Here is a 19,846-nt window from a genome sequence, read left to right as displayed (position 1 = left end):
TTCAAGAGAATCAATGGAGCCATACACCTTCTGTCCCTCTTCTGGCACAAGTCCTCCACTAGGGTGACCAAGGCTGTTTCAGTCCCATAACCAGTTCTAAACCCAGACTGGAAGGGGCCTAAACAATTTGCCTCATCCAGGAAGGCCTGGAGTTGTCCAGTCACCACCTTTTCAATCAACATGCTCAGGAATAGGACATGTGAGGCTCGTTAATAATTATGAGGGTTTCTTGGGTCCAAGTAGGGCCGGCTCACTCACTAGGCGAACTAGGCGTTTGCCTAGGGTGGAACGTCCCTTAGGGTGCCAAACTGCCCCCCCGCCAAAAGCTCCCCACCCCCGCCAAAAGCCCTACGTGCTGCATCGCCCCCTGACCCCAGCCACTGCCACCTCTTTCTCCCCCCTCCCCACCAAAAGCCCTGCTCTCAAGTCTCGCGCTGCTGCTGCTTGAGCCGGGAGTGCCGGCGCTCCCCCGGGTGGGTACCCCAGTGCGCTTCCTTCCTCTCTCCATGGGAAGGCGTCCAGGCTCGGCATTGCGGCAGAGAGGCAGCTGGCGGAGTCCTCAGCCCCGGCTGGGCAGCAGTCCGGGGTTCTCTGCGCCACCCCAGGCTGGCCTTTGTGGGAGGCGGCAGCAGCCAGGCAGGGGGCGCAAATCCTGGCTGTCTGGTGGGGACAACAGGCTGGGGCGAGCCGGCTTTCGAGCAAGGGAACCCTTTTCTGCAGACAGCTGCAGCCCGGGATCCCTCACCATGCCGGCTGGCCTCTGCTTTCATCCTGAGGGCGAGGAGAGGCCAGGAAGAGGGGGGAGTGAGAGGCAGATGGTGGCAACAAAGTTACTGCTCAGTTTTTAACCCCTCCCGTGCCTCCCCCAGCGCAGCCTCTGTTCCCTTCCGGCCCTGCCTCTCCATGCCCCAGCTGAGCTGCATGGCCCATGGGCACCCCCTCTGTGCATGCTCAGAGGCTGGCCTGGGGGCGGGACCTGGCAGAGGAGGCAGCTGCGGAGGCCCCTCTCCTGCGTGGCGGTGGCAGCCAAGGTGAGCACAGCTGGGTTTCAGGAGCCTGCTGGGTGGCTGGCGAGGCACTGTGGCCAGCCGGTGTAGGTGGCTGCCAGCAGGGCTGAAGAGCTCATGAGCCTGGGTGGGTGCTGGGACCGGGGGGGGGCATTCCTTGCGGGTGAGTCTCTGGCGGTGACTTTGTGGGTGGGTCTCCTCGGGGCTGACCTCTGAAAGAGGCACCCAAGCAGGGCTGCTGGGAGGGAGGGAGGGAGGGAGGGATGGACCCAGGCGGCTGTGGGGGTGTAAGAAGGGGGGTGCCAGAAATGGGTGGGCGCACAGGGGGGCACCAGCTGGGGCATAGTGCGGAAAAATACCTGGGGCCGGCCCTGGATCCAAGGAAGGCTTCTTTAGAAGTGGACACATCACAGCATGTTTCAAGGCTGGGGTGACAACCCCTTCTCTTAAAGAAGTATTAACTAGCTCTCAAACCCAGTCAGCCAGCCCCCGGCCCACAGAAGATTTAAGTAACCAGGGAAGGCAAGGGACATGTAAACAGGTGGTAACCCTCAAACGTTCAAGGATCCTGTACACATCCTCAGACTGAATAAACTGAAAAGTATCCTGAACAATTGGACAACTCAGCACTCTGGCAACATCCAGGGTCACTGCCAACATAGAATACAAGTCAGAATGGATGCAAATAATTTTATCTGCATAGTGCTGAGCAAAATAGACACAGTGGGCCACCAAGCAGTCCACCTCCTAGAATCATAGAATCACAGATTTGGAAGGGGCCATATAGGCCATCTAGTCCAACCCCCTGCTCAGTGCAGGATTAATCTGGAGCATCTCTGAAAAGTGTTTGCCTTCCTGCAGGCCAGACCTCAATAGGCCTCTGACCACCCCAGAATAACTCTGCTAGCCTACACTGTGCAGATGCAACAAGGGCAGAAAAATGTTGTTTCTTTGCTGCCATCACTGCCACAGAATATACTTTAAAATGAGCTTTTGCTTGTGTTTTACTGAATTCAAGTCTTCCTCCACTGTCACTCTAACCATCTTACTGAATTCGACCCAAGTCTTCCTCCACTGTCACTCTAACCATCTCCCTTGACTGTTCATGGCCTGCAGCCTCTCGGTAAAGAAGAAGAAGAAGAAGAGATTGGATTTATACCCCACTCTTCACTACCCAAAGGAGTCGCAGTGCGGCTTACAAATGCCTTTCCCTTCCCCTCCCCACAACAGACACCCTGTGAGGTAGGTGGAGCTGAAAGAGCTCTGAAAGAAACTGCTGTTTTTCAAGAACAGGTCTGACAGAACTATGGTGTGCCCAAGGTCATCCAGCAGGTGCAAGTGGAGGAGTGGGGAATCAAACCCAGTTCTCACAGATTAGAGTCCGTACACTTAACCACTACACCAAACTGGCCAAGGGCTATCTGGGGTCTAACACTTGAGAGGGGGTGCCCGGGAGTGATAATGTCAACTGCCTGGGTCATTTGCTCATTCTAGAGATCATCCAGTGCACTCTGAACCATCTGGATTTCTAAGGTGACTGCTGTGATGAATAGCACTCCCAAACTGCAACTTGGCTTTTCAACAGGAGTCTAACATCCCAGACCTGCTTTTTTACTAACACAGAGAACCTCTGCCTTGTTGGGATTAGGTTTCAGCATGTTCACACTCATCCAGCCCATTACTAACTCAAAGCACGAGTTCAGAACAACATTTTTGAAATTAAGTGGGAAAGAAAGGTATAGCTGGGCATATTGGTGACACTCAGCCCAGACCTCTTGATGACTTATCTCAGCAGCTTCACATAGATATTAAATAGCAGGAAGGGTCCCCTTTCGACCCCCTCCTGCCTCTCCACAACCCATGGGGTCAGGGAGAAGCATGGCAGAGATGGTACCCCGAAGCTGGGGCTGCGAGGCCAGTAAGGAGCCAGACATAACCAGTGAGAAGCACACGCCGGAACAGCCATCTTCCAATGCTGGGCCGCTGAAGAACTGCTGCCCGGATTCCCCAAAGGGCTGGGGATCCTCACCCCTCAGCCTGCCAAGGGCACTCCTGCTGTCAAAGGAGGGCACTGGGGAGGTGCCTGTTTACCTCCCCACTGCTGGCCCAATCAAGAAGAGAAGGGATGGGGGAGATACGCCTGCGGGCCCTCAGAGCTAGTCTCAGCCCCATGGCTCTGCTGCTTTAAGGCATGGGAGGTGGGGCAGGCCAGTTGGAGGGAAGAGAATAAAGTGAGTTAAGACGCCGTTAGGGAGGACACGCTGGGCCACCTGTTTACATGTCCCTTGCCTTCCCTGGTTACTTAAATCTTCTGTGGGCCGGGGGCTGGCTGACTGGGTTTGAGAGCTAGTTAAGCTGTTGGGATGCGAGGAGGGAAAATACTGGTCCGTAAGGGCCTGATCCACTCAGACACTCCCAGAATAGGTGTCGTGGGGGCGTGTTCCCAGGAACTGCAGTAACTTTGATGGGATGGCATTCTGAGGCAGCATCTAACTCTGTTTCTGTTCCTCCTGGACCCTGGACCAGCCCCAGTGCCCAGAACCAACCCAGCCTCGGGCAGACACTGACACATGGGGTAAGATTGAACCCTGTGGAGCAGGAATCCCCCACCCTCTGAGATCCCTTCAATAGGATTCAAACCATCATAACATGTGGTCCCCAGTCCAAGTACTGAGAGGCAGCTCAGTAAGATACTGTGGTCAATAGTATTGAAGGCTGCTGAGAGATTCAGCAGAACTAGCAGGGTGACTGTGATGGACTGCACTTTTTAAAACTTAGGAGTGCTATACAAACAGGTAAAGACTGTGAAGGGTTAATTCCTTACAGAAACAGAGAACCTTGATTGATTAGCATCAGTTGAGCAGATAAAGACTTCTGAACTGGATGCTGAGGACAATCCAGTCTGATTTCAGCCCTGAGTGAGAAGAGTTTAGCACAAATGGAGAACTGAGGGAAGTTGGCAAGAGGAGTGGGTAGTTAGGAGAAGACTCCCTTTCAGGCCAAGAAAAAGGGATAGATCTTCTAGAGAAAGAAGAAATTCTCATGCCCAATTAAAACAGAGAGATAGCTCTGGAGAGTGGTGAGATCGCTGTTCTGGTGTGGTTTCACTGCTTTGTGAAATCTTAAGAGCCAATTAAAACTCAAGAAGAATACTGGTGTGTTTAGGGAAGGGGATTGGGTACTGGATAGAGTGTACCAGCCTTCTGGAAACCAAAAGAGTCAGTGAATATTCAAAGAAAATGTACTGGTGGGTTTGGGACACACTGGAACAAAAGCCTCTCATCTTAAAGATCCTAAGGCACAGGGAACAGCTTATGAACCTCTCAGTAGCCTGAAACATATGAAGTAATGTATGTGCATATACTGATTTCCTTCTGAGCTCTATATTGAGGTACCTCAGAAATTTTAGCCCTGATTTCACCTGACCTTTTCCCTCTATGTTTAATAAAATATTTTGTTAATTTGGAGTTTCTCTACACCTCGAATGCCATTTAAGTTTAAGTTAAAGCAGGCTCCTGCTCCTTCTCTTAAGTTCCTGGGCTGAGCTAACAGCCAAAATATCATACTGTGGCAGGGTGAAACAGCCAGAGTTCTTCTGGAAAGAAGGGAACAGATATCTAGGGCAGCTCAGTCACAAAAAGGAAAGAAAAATGGAGGGAAAAAACTTGTCTTTAAGAGAGGGTAGTGGACGGGGGCATCACAGTAACATTCCCCCTGTCTAGTTCTCAGTAGAGATCATCAATCAAGGTGACCAAAGCAATCTCTGATCAAAACCCCAGCCTGAAGCCAGACTGAAATGGGTCCAGAAAATCAGTCTTTTCCAAGAGCCCCTAGAGCTGAAAAGCAACCACCCAGTCAAGCAACTTGTCCCATAATAGAAAACTGGAGACTAGCTGGACGTTCTCCAATATAGTAGGGCTTAGGGAGGTGATTTTCCCCCTTCCTTCAAAGCAGGTCTAGTCACTGCCTCCTTAAGCATGGGTGGTACAACTCCCACTCGAAGGAAGCATTATGACTCCCCTTACCTACTCGGCCAGTCCCCCTCTGGCAGCTTTTCCAAGGCGCACGGAACGCTGTTACCTTCCCCCCGAAGTGGTCCCTATTTATCTACTTGCAATTTCTTGCTTTCGAACTGCTAGGTTGGCAGGAGCTGGAACTAGAGACAGGAGCTCACCCTGTCTTGCGGCACCCGGGTCTTGAACCGCTGAACTACTGACCTTCCACAGCCTGCAGTTCAAAGCAGATCTAACCACTGCCTCCTTGAGCATGGGTGGTACAACTCCCATTCGAAGGAAGCATTATGACTCCCCTTACCCACTCAGCCAGTCCCCCTCTGGCAGCTTTTATCCACCAGGAACAGCAAGGGTCAAGAACACAGATAGTAGGTCTCACCTGCTCTTCTATCTGTCCTGAGCCTTTCAAGATCAGCTCAACCAATGGTAGTGGTGACTTTTCTGCTGCATCTCCCTTCATAGCAGCTCTGCCAATCAAAGTTTGGAGCTTTGTATCTGCTGTCACAAAGTTTCTGTCAGCACACTGCTATGTATGTCCTTTCAGAAATTTGTCTGCACATGGCTGCAACGAACAGATTACAACATAGATCGTATAAAGTAGCGATTTAAGGTGTATTTAGGGGCACAGGTCTGTTTAATGGTATAGTATGATGATTAATACTGTAAATACAGAAAGTTGCAAAATCTGCCCCAAACCTTGTTTTCTTGCACATCTACAAATTGCACAGTTTCATTTAAGCCCTAAACCAAAGCTGTGGAACATGGTATATGTCTTTAAAATTTGAAAGATGGAATGTAACAGACATATTAATTTTGTTTCCATTCAGAACCTGGCAGATGACATCAGTTTTCAGGTCTGAACAAGGTCATGGCGTGAGGCAGTAAATGCTGAATTCTCTTCTGGAACTGCTTTATTGCCTTTTTATCTCACTCTTCCTCCAAGGGGTGCAAAGCAGTGTATATGGTTTGCGCTCAAAGTGAGTGGCAGTGCCTAGCCACCAGTACAGAACGCATCATGCTTACCAGGCACCAGCAGGGAGCTGATAAATCAATAAACTGTTAAAATGTATCCAGATTACTTTGGATATATCCATTTGCATGACTACAACTCTTGCCAGTGTCCTCCTCCATCCTGCTACCTCTTTGCTGCTGCTTCTGCCATCGTGCTTTTAAAAGGGATTATAGTAAAATCTACCAAAAAAAAATTAATGAGCTGAAATTTTACTATATGCCTTCAGTGTCTGCACAGGATCCCAGCTAATTGTGTAATCAGTTCTTGCAATCAGTTCTTCAATATATTGTGCTGACTGTGCATGTGCAAAAGGTAGGCAGTGTAATCAAGCCAATATCCATCATTTAAGTGATATAATCTGATTTTGAAGGTGCAAAGAGGGGGGAAAGTGGCAAGAAATTCTGTTTTCTGTAATGCAAGTAGATCACATTAATGACACAGGCATGACTTGTGTGTGTGGGGGGGGGGAGGTCATGTGCCTCAATTGAGCAAATTTAGTGCTTGGACTGGGCCAGTAAAATAAGAGTCTGTTACATAGGTGCAAAGCTGCTCAAGATGAATTTCAGCAACAACCAATGAGACACCCCAGTTGGGACCTTACTTCACGTATGTGGGGGGCATCATCACTACAATGTCATTATGTCACTTTCAGGGAAAATCCATAAGCAATATCAGTCTGGTCTAGGAATCACTGGAAACTCAGTTCCCTGAAAGTGATGTAATGCCATCCTGCTGACAGCAATTCTTTTTTTTTTCTCCCACCAGCCACCAGAGTGGAGACAGGAGCTGGGAGCTAGTGGAGAGAGATCCCCTACTCCCTCAGGAAACCTGGCATCACTGCCTGACATTAATCTTTATCTTGATTGGGAATATGAAGATTTGCTTTACACATTAGTTTTCGTAAATCTTTGGAGGCCTAAGTGCTATTCAAGCTTTCGTAACCTTCCATGAAGCCATCTGAAAATCTTTGGAGGCCTAAGTGCTATTCAAACTGAGTGAAGTCCACTGTTTCAACTGAAATCCTCTGCTATTGTTGTTCCTTTTGTATCTACAGCTACACTTGAAATTTTGCTGTGCTGGCCCCCATCCCTCCAAAGTCATTCCACATTTTTTGATGTGAATGCCCTGGCACACTCTTAAAATAGGGAAATAGGGACCACATGCTAGGCTTTCAAATGTCAAGAGGAGGATAATGAATCTCAGTGGATTCTTATACAATGGAAATTCTGTGGGAGAAGAGCAGAGTGAATTACCAGTTTCTCTCTTTGTCTCTCTGACTCTGAAGCTGGAAATCCTCCCCCACCCTTAAAAGTTTTTTTTTAATGGAGTATCTTTTTTGCAGCATCAGTTAATATAATTTCTGAAAAAGAAAAGTAGGAACATATGCTTATGGTTGTTATTAAAGAAACTTTGCTCTTATCTTGAGCATTGCTAGAAAATTGCCTCTTCTGCAGCAAAGAAATGGTATGTTACAGGCTACTAGTAGCCAGTGGGTTCATCTGGCTCATTTCTTACGCTGGCTCTGCAATGTGTTACATTGAGATTTATTCTTATGCATTTGGTCTCCCATTACTTAAATGCCTCTAGGTTGTGGACAGATTCCACTTCCCCAAGGAAGTTCTACAGCATTTATAAGCTTGTTGGCTGCTTTAAAAATTACATACTGAATTTTCTTTAAGCTTATAAAAATTATAGCGTTAATAAAAATGCTTTGCGTGTTCAATAGCTACCTTTCATTTTCCAGTGCTTTACAAACACTAACTCATTGAGATGTGAGAGAGGCTACTGTGATTAGGAAGCCCATTTTAGTGGCTGGCATTGAAATCTACAGCTTGACTTTTATTTGAAAATGTGTATACATGCTTCCCTTTCCTAGGGAAAAGGTCTGCTTAAAATTGCTGCTAATGCCTACATATGCTTGGTTATCACATGCAAATATGGGTTTCACACCTGTAAATGTGTATTCATCTGACAGCTGCCGCACTCTTGACTGCCTGAACTAATGAGCCTGGGCAAGATTGTGCAAAGTTGGAGGAGAAGCCCTTTCAACAGAATGAGGCCTCTACCCATCAAGTGGTAGGCTTTTGTACATTGGTTATTTTCAGTGATGCTGCCTCTTATGGTACCTGGAGATCTTCCAGAATTATAACTGATCTCCAGACTATACAGACCATAGGTAAAGGTAAAGGTTTCCTTGCTCGAAAGCCAGTCGAATCCAACTCTAGGGTTGTGGTGCTCATCTCCGTTTCAAAGCCGAAGAGCCAGCGCTGTCCGAAGACGTTTCCGTGGTCATGTGGCCGGCATGACTAAACACCAAGGCGCACAGAACGCTGTCACCTTCACACCAAAGTAGTACCTATTTATCTACTTGCAATTTCTTGCTTTCGAACTGCTAGGTTGGCAGGAGCTGGAACTAGAGATGGGAGCTCACTCTGTCATGCGGCACCCGGGTCTCGAACTGCTGAACTACTGACCTTCCACAGCCTGCAGTTTAGCGTCTTAACCATACGGATATACAGATTGGTACGCCTGGAGAAAATGTCTGCTTTGGAGTGTGGATTCTATGGCATTATACCCCACTGAGGTCCTTCTTCTCCCATCATGTTTGCAGATTACATGATCATCACAGCATCAACCAAGGAAGAACACAATTCCATCTTGAAATGTATTCATGACAGAACATGACAAAGTGGTATAATGTTTAATAAGAACAAGACCCAGTTCTTAGTATACACTATGTTTTACCAAAGATAGTGTCAAGCCTGATGAAGACTAAGTGAACTTTATCAATCAGATGCTCCCATCCAAGTACAAGAAAGGCCTTCAGAAACACCTAGGGACTGTACAGTACCTGGCACAATGCATTACAAATTATCAAGTCTGACTGCACATCTGAGTGCTCTGTTAAGAAATGATTCTCTCTGGCAATGGGGACATGAGCAGCAGAAAGCTGCAGACAACCTCAAACAGACCATGACAACTTCTTGGATATTTTGATTCAAGAGAATAGCTGAAAATATAGGCAGACACATCCAAAGATGGCTTCGGGGCACATGTGTTTCAGCAGAAACAACCTATTGCCTATGTTACTAAAGCACTGACACAGGCTGAGCCAAAACTACATAGAGATCAAAAAGGAACTTCTGGCAATCGTGTTATGGCTAAATTTCAACAGCATATGTTTGGCACCCAAGTTGTAGTCCAGTTTGACCATAAACCCTTAGATGCAATCTTTCCCTGAGCCCATTCGAAAAGCTCCTGTGTACCTCCAAAGGATGCTCCTATAGCTTCAAAAACATTACATCCAGATTACTTACACTAAGGGCAAGAACAGGCTAGTGACAGACACACTTTCCAGGACTACTACAGTCCCTTTGCACCAAACCCTGTAATTTACAGTCTGGTGTAGATGGAGCCTTTCAGTAACTCATTGTTAAAACAGCTGCAGGACCACACAAGGGCAGAGCACAAATTATAGGCACTCTGAGTCCTGGGTGTCCTAATATAAGCAAAGATAAGGAAGCAGGTTAAACCAGATCTTAGACCTTACTCGTCTCTCTAATTTTTCCTAAAGGGGTACAGTCTCACATGCTGACCCTGCTTCACTCCATCAAGGCACACAGAGGTCCAAAGTATGGGCTTATCCAATCGTGTATTGGCCCAACATGCATTCTGACTGGTCCCGTAGCTAGACAATTTTCAGAGGGGGGCACTGGATGGTAGAGGGGTGGGGGGGGGAGAAAAAAGAATGGAGGCACCCAACAGCAAGGGGAGTGAGCAAGTACATGGCAGAGGAAGAGGGTATGGCAGGGAGGCATGGGCTGACATGCACATACACGTCAGGGCTCCTATCCCCCCTCCTCCCTCCCACCCCAATCTTTCTGCCTGCCCACCCACCATCTTCCCTCCCACAGCAGTATGCTGGGCTCCAGTCAGGCTCTCCAAATGGCAGAAAGGGCACTGTTGCTCAGCTGCCAGAGGAGCTGGTGTGAGTGGCTTCCTACCCTACAGCACCTTGTACTTGCACATCGGCCACGCTCCCCCATGCACCTTGCCTTGTGTACCCAGACAGATGTCTCCATGAGCACAGAGGAGCCAGCTGGAGGTAGGTTTCTGCAGCTTGGCTTGCAGCAGCCCTTTCATTCGGGCCAAATGCCAAGAGGCTGGCTCAGGGCAGGCAGCAGAAACTTCTTGCCATGCTTCCAGGCCCAAGAGCTCCATGGTAGCTATGTGCCTGATTCTCACATACAATAGTTAGTAGTGAGTTGAACACTGTGCACCATGCAAGGAACCTCAACCCAGCAACTGGAAAAAGCCAGTATTCTCACAGGAGATCCCAGACCTGTCTCAGTTTAAACTGGCAGGTGATATTTTTGAGATCAATGGCCAATTGTATCTTATAGCTGTTAATTACTATTCAAAGTATTCTGAAGTTATATTGTTGCCAGATAAGATAGCAGGCATGGTTGTAGCCAAGATGAAAGAAAAGTTAACACTTCATGGTATTCCTGAAGAATTCATTTGTGATTGTGTTCCTATAGCTAGTTCAGTGATTAAACAATTTGCTTCCGACTGGGTCATCTCCATAACACACTTCAGTCCTAGTCTGGCCAAATGTCGAACACATGGTTCAATCCATCAAACACATGTTCAAAAAAATTTAATAGATGGTTCAGATCTCAGTTTGACTTTACTTCACTTGATTTTACTTAATTTGAGAATATGCCTTTGTGAAGGATTTTATGCAGCACTTTGCCAGCCACAGCACCAACAGTGACACTCAGATTACCAACTGATGTTCATCAAAAGTTAAAGAAAGTCCAGTGTCAACAAAAGAACTACTATGATAAATGGGCTGTGCCTTTTTCACCTCAAGAGAGGGGGAGTGTGTGTGAACGCAAATACATGCAAGATGGGAACAAGTATCAGTCACGAAAACAACAGCTGAGCCACATTCTTATGTACGGAAGCACGAAGTGGAAATGTATATCACAGGAACAGGAGGCATCTGAAAAAAGATTGCAGAACTTATTGTATCACCTGATGAGGCAATCCCAGGACAGCTCTGAAACCAGGAAGAAAATGACGGTGGCTATTCTCCAAATATCCTTCCAAAACCAATTGCCACGCCTGTTGAAGAAGTACAGCGTAAGAGTGGGCATATACTTGCCTGCTAAATTTGAGATCTTTATAATGGATTAGTGGTAAAGGCAAATGCCAATGGTGAGTCAAGTATTAGTAACCTCTGGCTGAGTATATTTTAATGCTTGAATTATGCTGAGTGAGCATCCTGAAATAAAGATTGTTAAAGGATGAGACTAATATTTTGCTTTATGAACTTATATTTGCTGTTACACTCACACAATGGACTGTGCATACACACACACTTAGGCTTAGAAAGCTGTACAAATCACTTGTTGTGAAGGTGCCTGCATACAGGTTAATGTAGGTTTCAGCTACACTGCCAGCCTGGTGAAGGAAGCACACATCTCCATTTTGTCAGCAAAAGAACAACCTAAGGAGAAACAGCCCCCATTGTTGAACTGTCTGCTGTCACGTATTCTGCACCTCTGCTTTATTTTACATTGGCATTTCCTGCTAGATGGACCCTTTTATGACCAGGGAATGGTTGAGCTTCATCTGCACTTCAAGGAGGTTCCTTGACACCAAGTTTCACACTTGCCCAGTTGCCTATTTTGAGTTAGGTCTTAAGTTACAATATTGCCCAACCCTCTAGGTTGCCACCCCTCACTACACACAACCAATAGGATTAGTCTTAGGATGGACTAACAGGTAGGTGGGTCAAGAGGTTGGCACAGTTGCCACCCACCCAAAGAACCACCTGTAAAAGGTAAGGACCAGTCGCCTGGCCCTTTGCTAGCCACAATCCCCACAACACCCCCTGTCTGCTTTCTATCCCCAACCCTTGCCTCTACTGCCCACACAAGCTGGCTGGTTCTAGCTGTGTGTTAAACTTCCCTAGATTCTATTTCTTCCCATCCATTCTTCATTGGAATGAACAAAGCTTCAGGACAGATAAGTATCACCCCTCATCACCCTACCTGCTAATGCAAATGTGCTTATGTTTAATACTGTATTTCTAAGGAACTTGATTGAGTGTGTGTGAGCATCAGTATTGTTTGTATGTGATTTATATTTTATTAAGTAAAAGACAGTTAATTTTGAACAACAACAGCCTCGACTCCTTTTACTGGTAACCCTTGGTGGGAACTGGACCTTGGTAGACACTGGCAAGAACCCATCTAAATTGCCAATTGCTGTAGATAAAGCAATTCGGCTAACAGTAACCTCTGGCTAAGTATATTTTAATGCTTGAATTATGCTGAGTGAGCATCCTGAAATAAAGAAGGGGTGTGTGGTATATTTATTGCATGCATTGCAATGGAACTTCAATATTTGTGTGTGTTGGTTTAGTATTATGGAATGGAGTCCTTGCTCCTTAATTTTGTTTGTTTGTTAGAATTACAGATAACATAAGCTCCCTTGTCCTGAAACAAGGCCAGTTGCTCTTATCCCTGTATCTCTTTGCTAATGAAGAGATTTTGTTTTAAACACAACTGTCTGTGATGTGTGAGCCTTAGAGTAGGAATCTGCTCTTGAATGTACACTGGAAGCAAAAGGGAAAATCAGAGATGGGAAGTGAAATGTTAATGTAAGCTTTTTTATCAGTGGGAATTTTAAGCATTTTAACAATATTTATTTGTTTAGATTTTTACCCACCCTGGATGCTCAAGACAGGTAATTACATTTTCAAATAAAGTTTTTTTAAAAAAGAATAAAGTAAAATATAAATTGTAAATCGATCACTAAACAAAAGCCTACCAACAAGGACTGAACTGTACTGTGAGGATGAGTTTATCTTCAAAGGTTTGTGGCTTCCTAAAGTATTTTCTTTAGAATGAAACTCTGCATCAGTTTAACACAGCATCTTTTAAAAATATGGAACATTTTGTCTGTGGCACAGAGAGAACTGGATGGAGGAAAATTGTTTAGCTTTCTTTACTCACTATGACCATGAAAAATGCAATCTACAGGGGTTACACTTTAAAAGTCTCTTCCATTTTGAAATACTCTATCGGTTATAAAGATGTTCTCTGTACTTAAACTAAGGGATACCACTGAGACTCATAATAACATCCAAGTTGAAGGAACAATTTAAGTAAGTCCTGTATACACAGAGAGAGCAAGCAGGGGGAAAAGGAATGCTGGGGACCAAAAGGGATATGCTATAAAATTGTATTTTTTCTTTCACTCATTTTTGCATTTATAGTTAATTCTAGCATTCAGACCAATTTCAACTGCATTTCTTCATCCATACTTCTGAACAATCTCGCATCTCATTAGTGCTGTATCATCTTTTTCCTAAATGGCATCAATCTGTTTGTGATTCAACCAGTGCAAAGGGGGTAAGCACATAGCAATTCTTTTGTCCAGGCCATTTTCAGTAGAGGTATTTAAAGCAAAGCCACTGATGGTGCCATTCTAAGCAGGGTCACTCCCTTCTAAGTCCCTTGAAGACAATGGGTTTAGAAAGGCTTTGAAAGGCAAAACTGAATTTAGGAGTACAGTAGAGTATCTAATTCCTTTTTCAAGTGTGTCATTCAGATCTGCCATTTAGCCTTAAAGCATGGAGTTTATCATCAATCTTTGGGGTGGTTTATAGTCGGGAATATGACATGAATAAAACATCAGTCCGGTTTACCTGGCTTTAACATACATTTATAAGTGGTTGAGACTTCAAAGACAAGAGAAGGGCCGTAAAACTTTCTCATTTGAGAGAAGAAGAAGAAGAGATTGAATTTATATCCTGCCCTTCACTTGGAATCTCAGAATGGCTTACAAACTCCTTTCCCTTCCCCTCTCCACAACGGACACCCTGTGAGGTAGGTGGGGCTGAGAGAGCTCTGAGAGAACTGTCCTTGAGAGAACAGCTCTGACAGAACTATGGTGTGCCCAAGGTCATCCAGCAGCTGTGAGTGGAGAAGTGGGGAATCAAACCCGGTTCTCCCAGATTAGAGTCCATGCACTTAACCACTACACCATACTGGCTCTCTTATTAAAAAATAGGAACAGTTATTTATATGGCAGTTTCATCTGGTTGTATGCATTTTCAGAGAAAGAAGCATATACTTCATATGTCACAACTGATCCACAATGAATGACCCAAGACCATTTGTTGCCTATGGTGGAAAATCAACCTGGTATCCTAGGGAAACCTCCATCCTTAAATGGCAATTTACTGTCCTTTAATGAGATAACTACCTCATTTCACATATCTATTGTGCTCTGTGGCTAGCAAAGAAATTTGTAAGGATGGAAATTTTATTAGGCCATGTACCTACTGACAGAGAGTTTTGTTGGAGTATAGATCACCTGGCAAATGAGCCAGGCTTGATAGAGTAAGCATTAGATGGAGGTGAAACGGGCTACTTCACATTTTTCCCACCCTGAAGTATATCTTCTTGATTAATCTATAGCTTCATCATCACTTGGATTCAGCCTGTGAGTTACTGGCCAAGGAAGCACCTGTATTAAGCAGACACACTGTGGAAAAGAAACATGAATTTATGTGAATGAAGGTGATCCTCCACCCCAGGAGGTTTTACCTGCATTGGCCTGATGTCTTGGTATCAACACCTATTAATAGGAAGAAGTTCATATTCTACATCTAAGCATTATAATGCTGATTCTTCATTCCCTGGCAGTTGCTGTTTTTCTATTAAAGGGAAATCTATTATTCGACTAAAGCAGAAAATGCAGGGGTCATTTGGGGGGGGGATGCGGGGGGACGCCATCCCCCTGGGTGAGGTGCGGGAGGGCGGGGCCTGGAGCTCCCTGCTGGTGCCCGCTGGAGGTCGTCGCCGGCTGTGGGGAGGACACACTTCCGGTGATGTCAGGGTGTGTGGCATATGCTAATGAGTTATGCTAATGAGTCCCCCTAGCTCTTTTTCTACGAAATGACCCCTGAGAAAATGTATCTGAACCTGTGAATTTCACATATGTCATCTTGGCAACCATGGTGCTAACCTTGAATATTAGAGAGGTCTGGTATATTATGACATGCCACTACTCACAGTCACACTGCACCATGAGTAGAGTTGCCAACCTCCAAGTAGCACTTGAATATCTCCCACTATTATGATTGATCTCCAGGTGACAAAGGTCAGTTCCCCTGGAGAAAATGGCTGTTTCGAGAAAATGGCATTACACCCTGCTGAGGTCCCTCACTTCCCCAAATCCCACCCTCCCCAGGCTCCACCACCCAAATCTCCAGATACTTTCCCATCATAGAGCTTCAAGATGTAGTATTAATTGTGTATATTAACATCTGTGTACAATGGCATTATTCAGGCATCAGAGATATTCATGTTTATATTTTCATCATATGTTTTGTAATCTGCCATATAATGCAGAGACCATGATGGTCCCAACTCTGGAATAATTGGATCTTATATGAAATATATAGCCCCATGAAAGAACGAGGTTGCAGTCACACACACTAAATAATCCTCTTTCAGTGCACTTTCCAACTGGATTTTGCCACTTCACAATCAAAAGTGGATTATTTCGTGTGTGTGACTGCAGCCAAAGTGGATCTGATGACCATCCATGGAGTTCGTGGTAGAATTCTCCCTAGGAATCCTTTTTGCTCCCCCCCCCCCCCCCCCCCCCGTGGCACCATTGACAGGGTATACCTCTTCTACACAATCTGACTATTATTTCAGAGCTGAATGTAGTTGCAGTTCTGTACTCAACCAGTCACAAAGCAGGAAGTGTAATATAAGCATCAACAAGCACTAACAAAGCATCAGCTACAGACATAACATCCATGGTAGTTCCTGGGCATGGTAAAGTGCTCCCCTGGTAGAAGAGGTTTTGGGATGATCATATCTTGCTCAATGGTTAGGACTTGAACATAAGATCATTCTGCAAACCCTCTTTTGAGCCATCCTTCTTTGGCTATTACTACAAACTAAACTTGTTTGAGTAGATGAACCTAGCAAAGCATTTTCTATATTTTTGCTACTCTGGGATTTCCTTGAGTGGTTTTTCCCCCCCTTATGCCAGTGGAGCACCATGGTGCTGGTAAAAGGAAAAGGTGTTTTCGACATCTAAATATAAAGGAATGCAATTTTAACATATTGTAACATTAAGAAGTTTAGGAGCTTTTAGACATAATCTGAAGGTAGTGGAAAATTAGATGCAATGTTACATTAGATATGTTTTTAGTATTTTCTTCTTTTTGTAAAAGCTGTAATTTTCAGAGTTTAGAACCAATTTAATGTCCCTGGAGTTACAGCTTTTTTTGTATCCATTGCCCATTAGGTGAATTACTAAGCCAAGAATGAAATCCATTTATAATGTATAAAATACTGTAAGATGTCTTAAAAACAGTCTAAAATGGGGGGGAGGAGCATCAGGAGTCCATTAAATTTTGGAGACAGTGAGTTCTGAGGTTCTTCATATAATCATATAATGGGTTTTTGTGCTTTGATAAGATGCATTAGATATTGGAAGATTTATTTAAAAGTTTGAATTCAATAAAAATGTATATAGAACTAATATAAAATGCATGCTGTTTGACATTTCAGACAGCTTTCAAAACAGTATTTTGCCAGAGAAAGCCTACCACATTGTGCTCTGATATTATATTTTAATAAGATTAATAAACACAATACAAATGATAGTGCCAGTGTTGTAGACATTTAATAGATATCTCAATGTCAGTTAAAAGTGTGATTATTCTCTGCCTACCAAACTGTACGTAAGGCTTGAGAAGAAGGGACACCAAGATAACATATATTAATAAAAGAATGTGCCCATTGGTAGAATAATAGGGTGATCTATAACCACATTCTAGGACTGTTCATAAAGAATTTTTGTACGTTCAGGTAATTCTTTAAAATGTACACATTCAAACATTTCAGTAGGGCTTGAGTAGAAACACTTGGTACACTGTGCCTCATAGCAATGATTGACTGATTGATTTTATTGAATCAATTTATAATCCACCCTCCCCCAAATGGCTTAGGTGGTGTACATCATATAACAATATATCAATAAATAAAACAGTTTAAACAAATTCAGTAAAACAGTTAAAACAATACGGTGCAACAATATATTCGTCTGAAGGCATCTGATGTCAGTTTGTACCCTCCCCATGGGGGGGGGAAGGGCAAGAGATGGAGGTCAGGCTTGATGGTGAACCATTGCTATCCTCAGCCACAGGCTTGGCAGAACGTCTCTGTCTTGCAGACCCTGTGGAAATGTACCATGCCCTGCAGGGCGTGGATATCACCAGGAAGAGAGTCCCGCCAGGCTGGAACCAGGGCTGAAAAGGCCCTGGTTGAGAACAGCTGGATATCTTTTGGGCCAGGGATCAACAGGAGATTTTGCTCCCCAGAGCATAATGCTCATTGTGGGGGAATATTGGGAGAGGTGGTCCTGATGGTATGCTCGCCCCAGATCATTCATGGCCTTGAAGGTTAATACCAGAACCTTGAATCTCAACCTGGAGCTAGTGCAGGTGGCAGAGCACTGATTGAATGTGTGCTCTTAAAGGGGGCCCCATTAGTACCCAGGCCACTTTGTTCTGGACCAGTTGCAGCTTCCAGATCAGTCTCAAGGGTAGACCAACATAGAGGACATTACAGTAATCTAGCCTGGAGGTAACCATTGCATGGATTACTGTGGTGAGGGCAGAGGGAGACAGGAAATCTGGCCTGGTGCAACTGTAAAATGCCCAAGATCACATCTAGGCTCTTGGCAGTTGGCACATGTATTAAAGGTGCCCCATCAAGAGCCGGGAGATGGCACCCTAACCCTCAATTGCCCCTATCCAGCCAGAGAACCTCAGTCTTTTGTGTATTCAGCTTCAATTGGCTCTGTTTTAACCATCCAATCATGGCCTCCAAACCCTTGGCCAAATTAGATGGGGCAATGTCTGGCCATCCATCCATTAACAGATATAGCTGGGTGTCATCAGCATACTGATGGCAACCTAGCCCAAACCTCCATGCCAGCTGGGGGACAGGGTGCATATAGATGTTAAATAACATTGGAGAGAGGATTCCCTCTTGAGGGACTCCATACACCAAGGGATGGTGTGAGGATATCCTCTCTCCTAGCACCACTCTCTGTCCCCGACCATGTAGAAATGAGTTGAAGCAGTGGGCCTCATTGAGCGCTGCTGTTTAGCAACAACAATAGCACTGACCCGCCTTGATCTAGCTGCCCATGGAGGTCATCTGTCAGGGTGACCATTGCTGTCTCCATCCCATGACCAGGACGGAAAGCAGACTGGAATGAATCCAAGGCTGATGTGTCCTCCAGGAAACTCTGAAGCTTCTCGGCCACCACTCTCTCAATTACCTTACCCAGAAATGAAAGATTTGAAACTGGGAGGATCTAAAGGATCCAGTGATGGTTTCTTTAAGAGTGGTGTTACCACTGACTCTTTCAATTCCCCTGGATAGACCCCTGTACTCAGGGACAGATTGATAATGTCCACCAGGGGCCCCTGTATTCCATCACTGCCAGCTTCAACCACCCATGATGGACATGGGTCCAAGAGGAAGGTGGTTGGCCTAACAGCACCCAGAATCCTGTCAACATTGGCTGGAGAGAGCTGATTGAAATGTCAGGAGATATTGGATCCCACAGGGCATTCTGGAAACCCACCAAATCCATTAGTCTTTGTGGGAGAGCATAAATTAGCTTGCTGCCTAGACAGGGAGGGGTTGAAACAGTGAAGCCAACTACAAGACTAACTCATCTGAGCCCCATCTGGGAACATCAGAGACCCAAGATTCTCAGGGTCTAAGCCCAGCCAAGACTGGCCCAAGACCATTCCTGGCTGCTTGCCAGTTACCCCAGCCGGGGTTCTAGCATTAGCAGCCCCATGGCAGGGATAGTAAGTGTTGAAGCAAGAGCAGGAGACATGTGGTGGTAAGGTTGACACTGCAACTCATTCCGTACCTTGCTCCACTTGCAGAAATGTGTGGAGGTGGTTCACTTGCCTTTCCCCCCACATTTCCACTGGGCCCATGCCAACATCTGTCTGCTGGGTCCAGGCTTCTTAACATACATCACAATAAGGTATGCTTGCCTACTGGCAATATTCAGTTTGCATTGAGGATTCTTACTATGTAACCAGGCAGGAGCTCAACTCAGAGTTCAGCGCCGGATGCCATCTTGAACCTTGCTAATTTGTTCAACATACGTAAATAATATATTTTAACAGTATTTTTCCGCTCAGCGCCGGATGCCATCTTGAACCTTGATAATTTGTTCAACATAAATAATATATTTTAACAGTATTTTTCCTCTTTTGAGTTGTTGTTTCTTTCCTTTCTTTGTTTCCAAGAAAGTATTAATTCTCCACATTCCTATTAAGCTATATGCTGTAATATATATTCCAGTGTTGGCTCATAAAGTCTAGAAACATTAAAAAGTAGAAATTGATCTGTGGAATACAGATGGGGCAAAACAAATGGTATGTAAAGAAAAATGGTTCCTTGCTCTGTTCTGTAAAGTAAAATCTTTGGTTCAGGCTGCACAGATGCTTGCAAGAATTTTCCCAGAGATGGTTAGAGACGGCTCAGAAGTGGATAGCACAGTGACCTTGCCAAATTGTTTTCAGCTGAGGGCAGTACCAACTGCTCTTGGTGTTTCCAATTAACACATTCCAAGCAATTGCAATTATGGACACCTGTGTATGGGGGCAGGGACGGACCTAGCTGCAGTATGGTTTCATTTCTCTCCCACTCTCTCTTGTCCATCCTTGGATGTCA

Source organism: Gekko japonicus, unplaced genomic scaffold, assembly GCF_001447785.1.
Source record: "Gekko japonicus isolate JY-2015 unplaced genomic scaffold, Gekko_japonicus_V1.1 scaffold93, whole genome shotgun sequence".
Taxonomy (NCBI): Eukaryota; Metazoa; Chordata; class Lepidosauria; order Squamata; family Gekkonidae; genus Gekko; species Gekko japonicus.
This window is presented reverse-complemented; position numbering follows the sequence as displayed.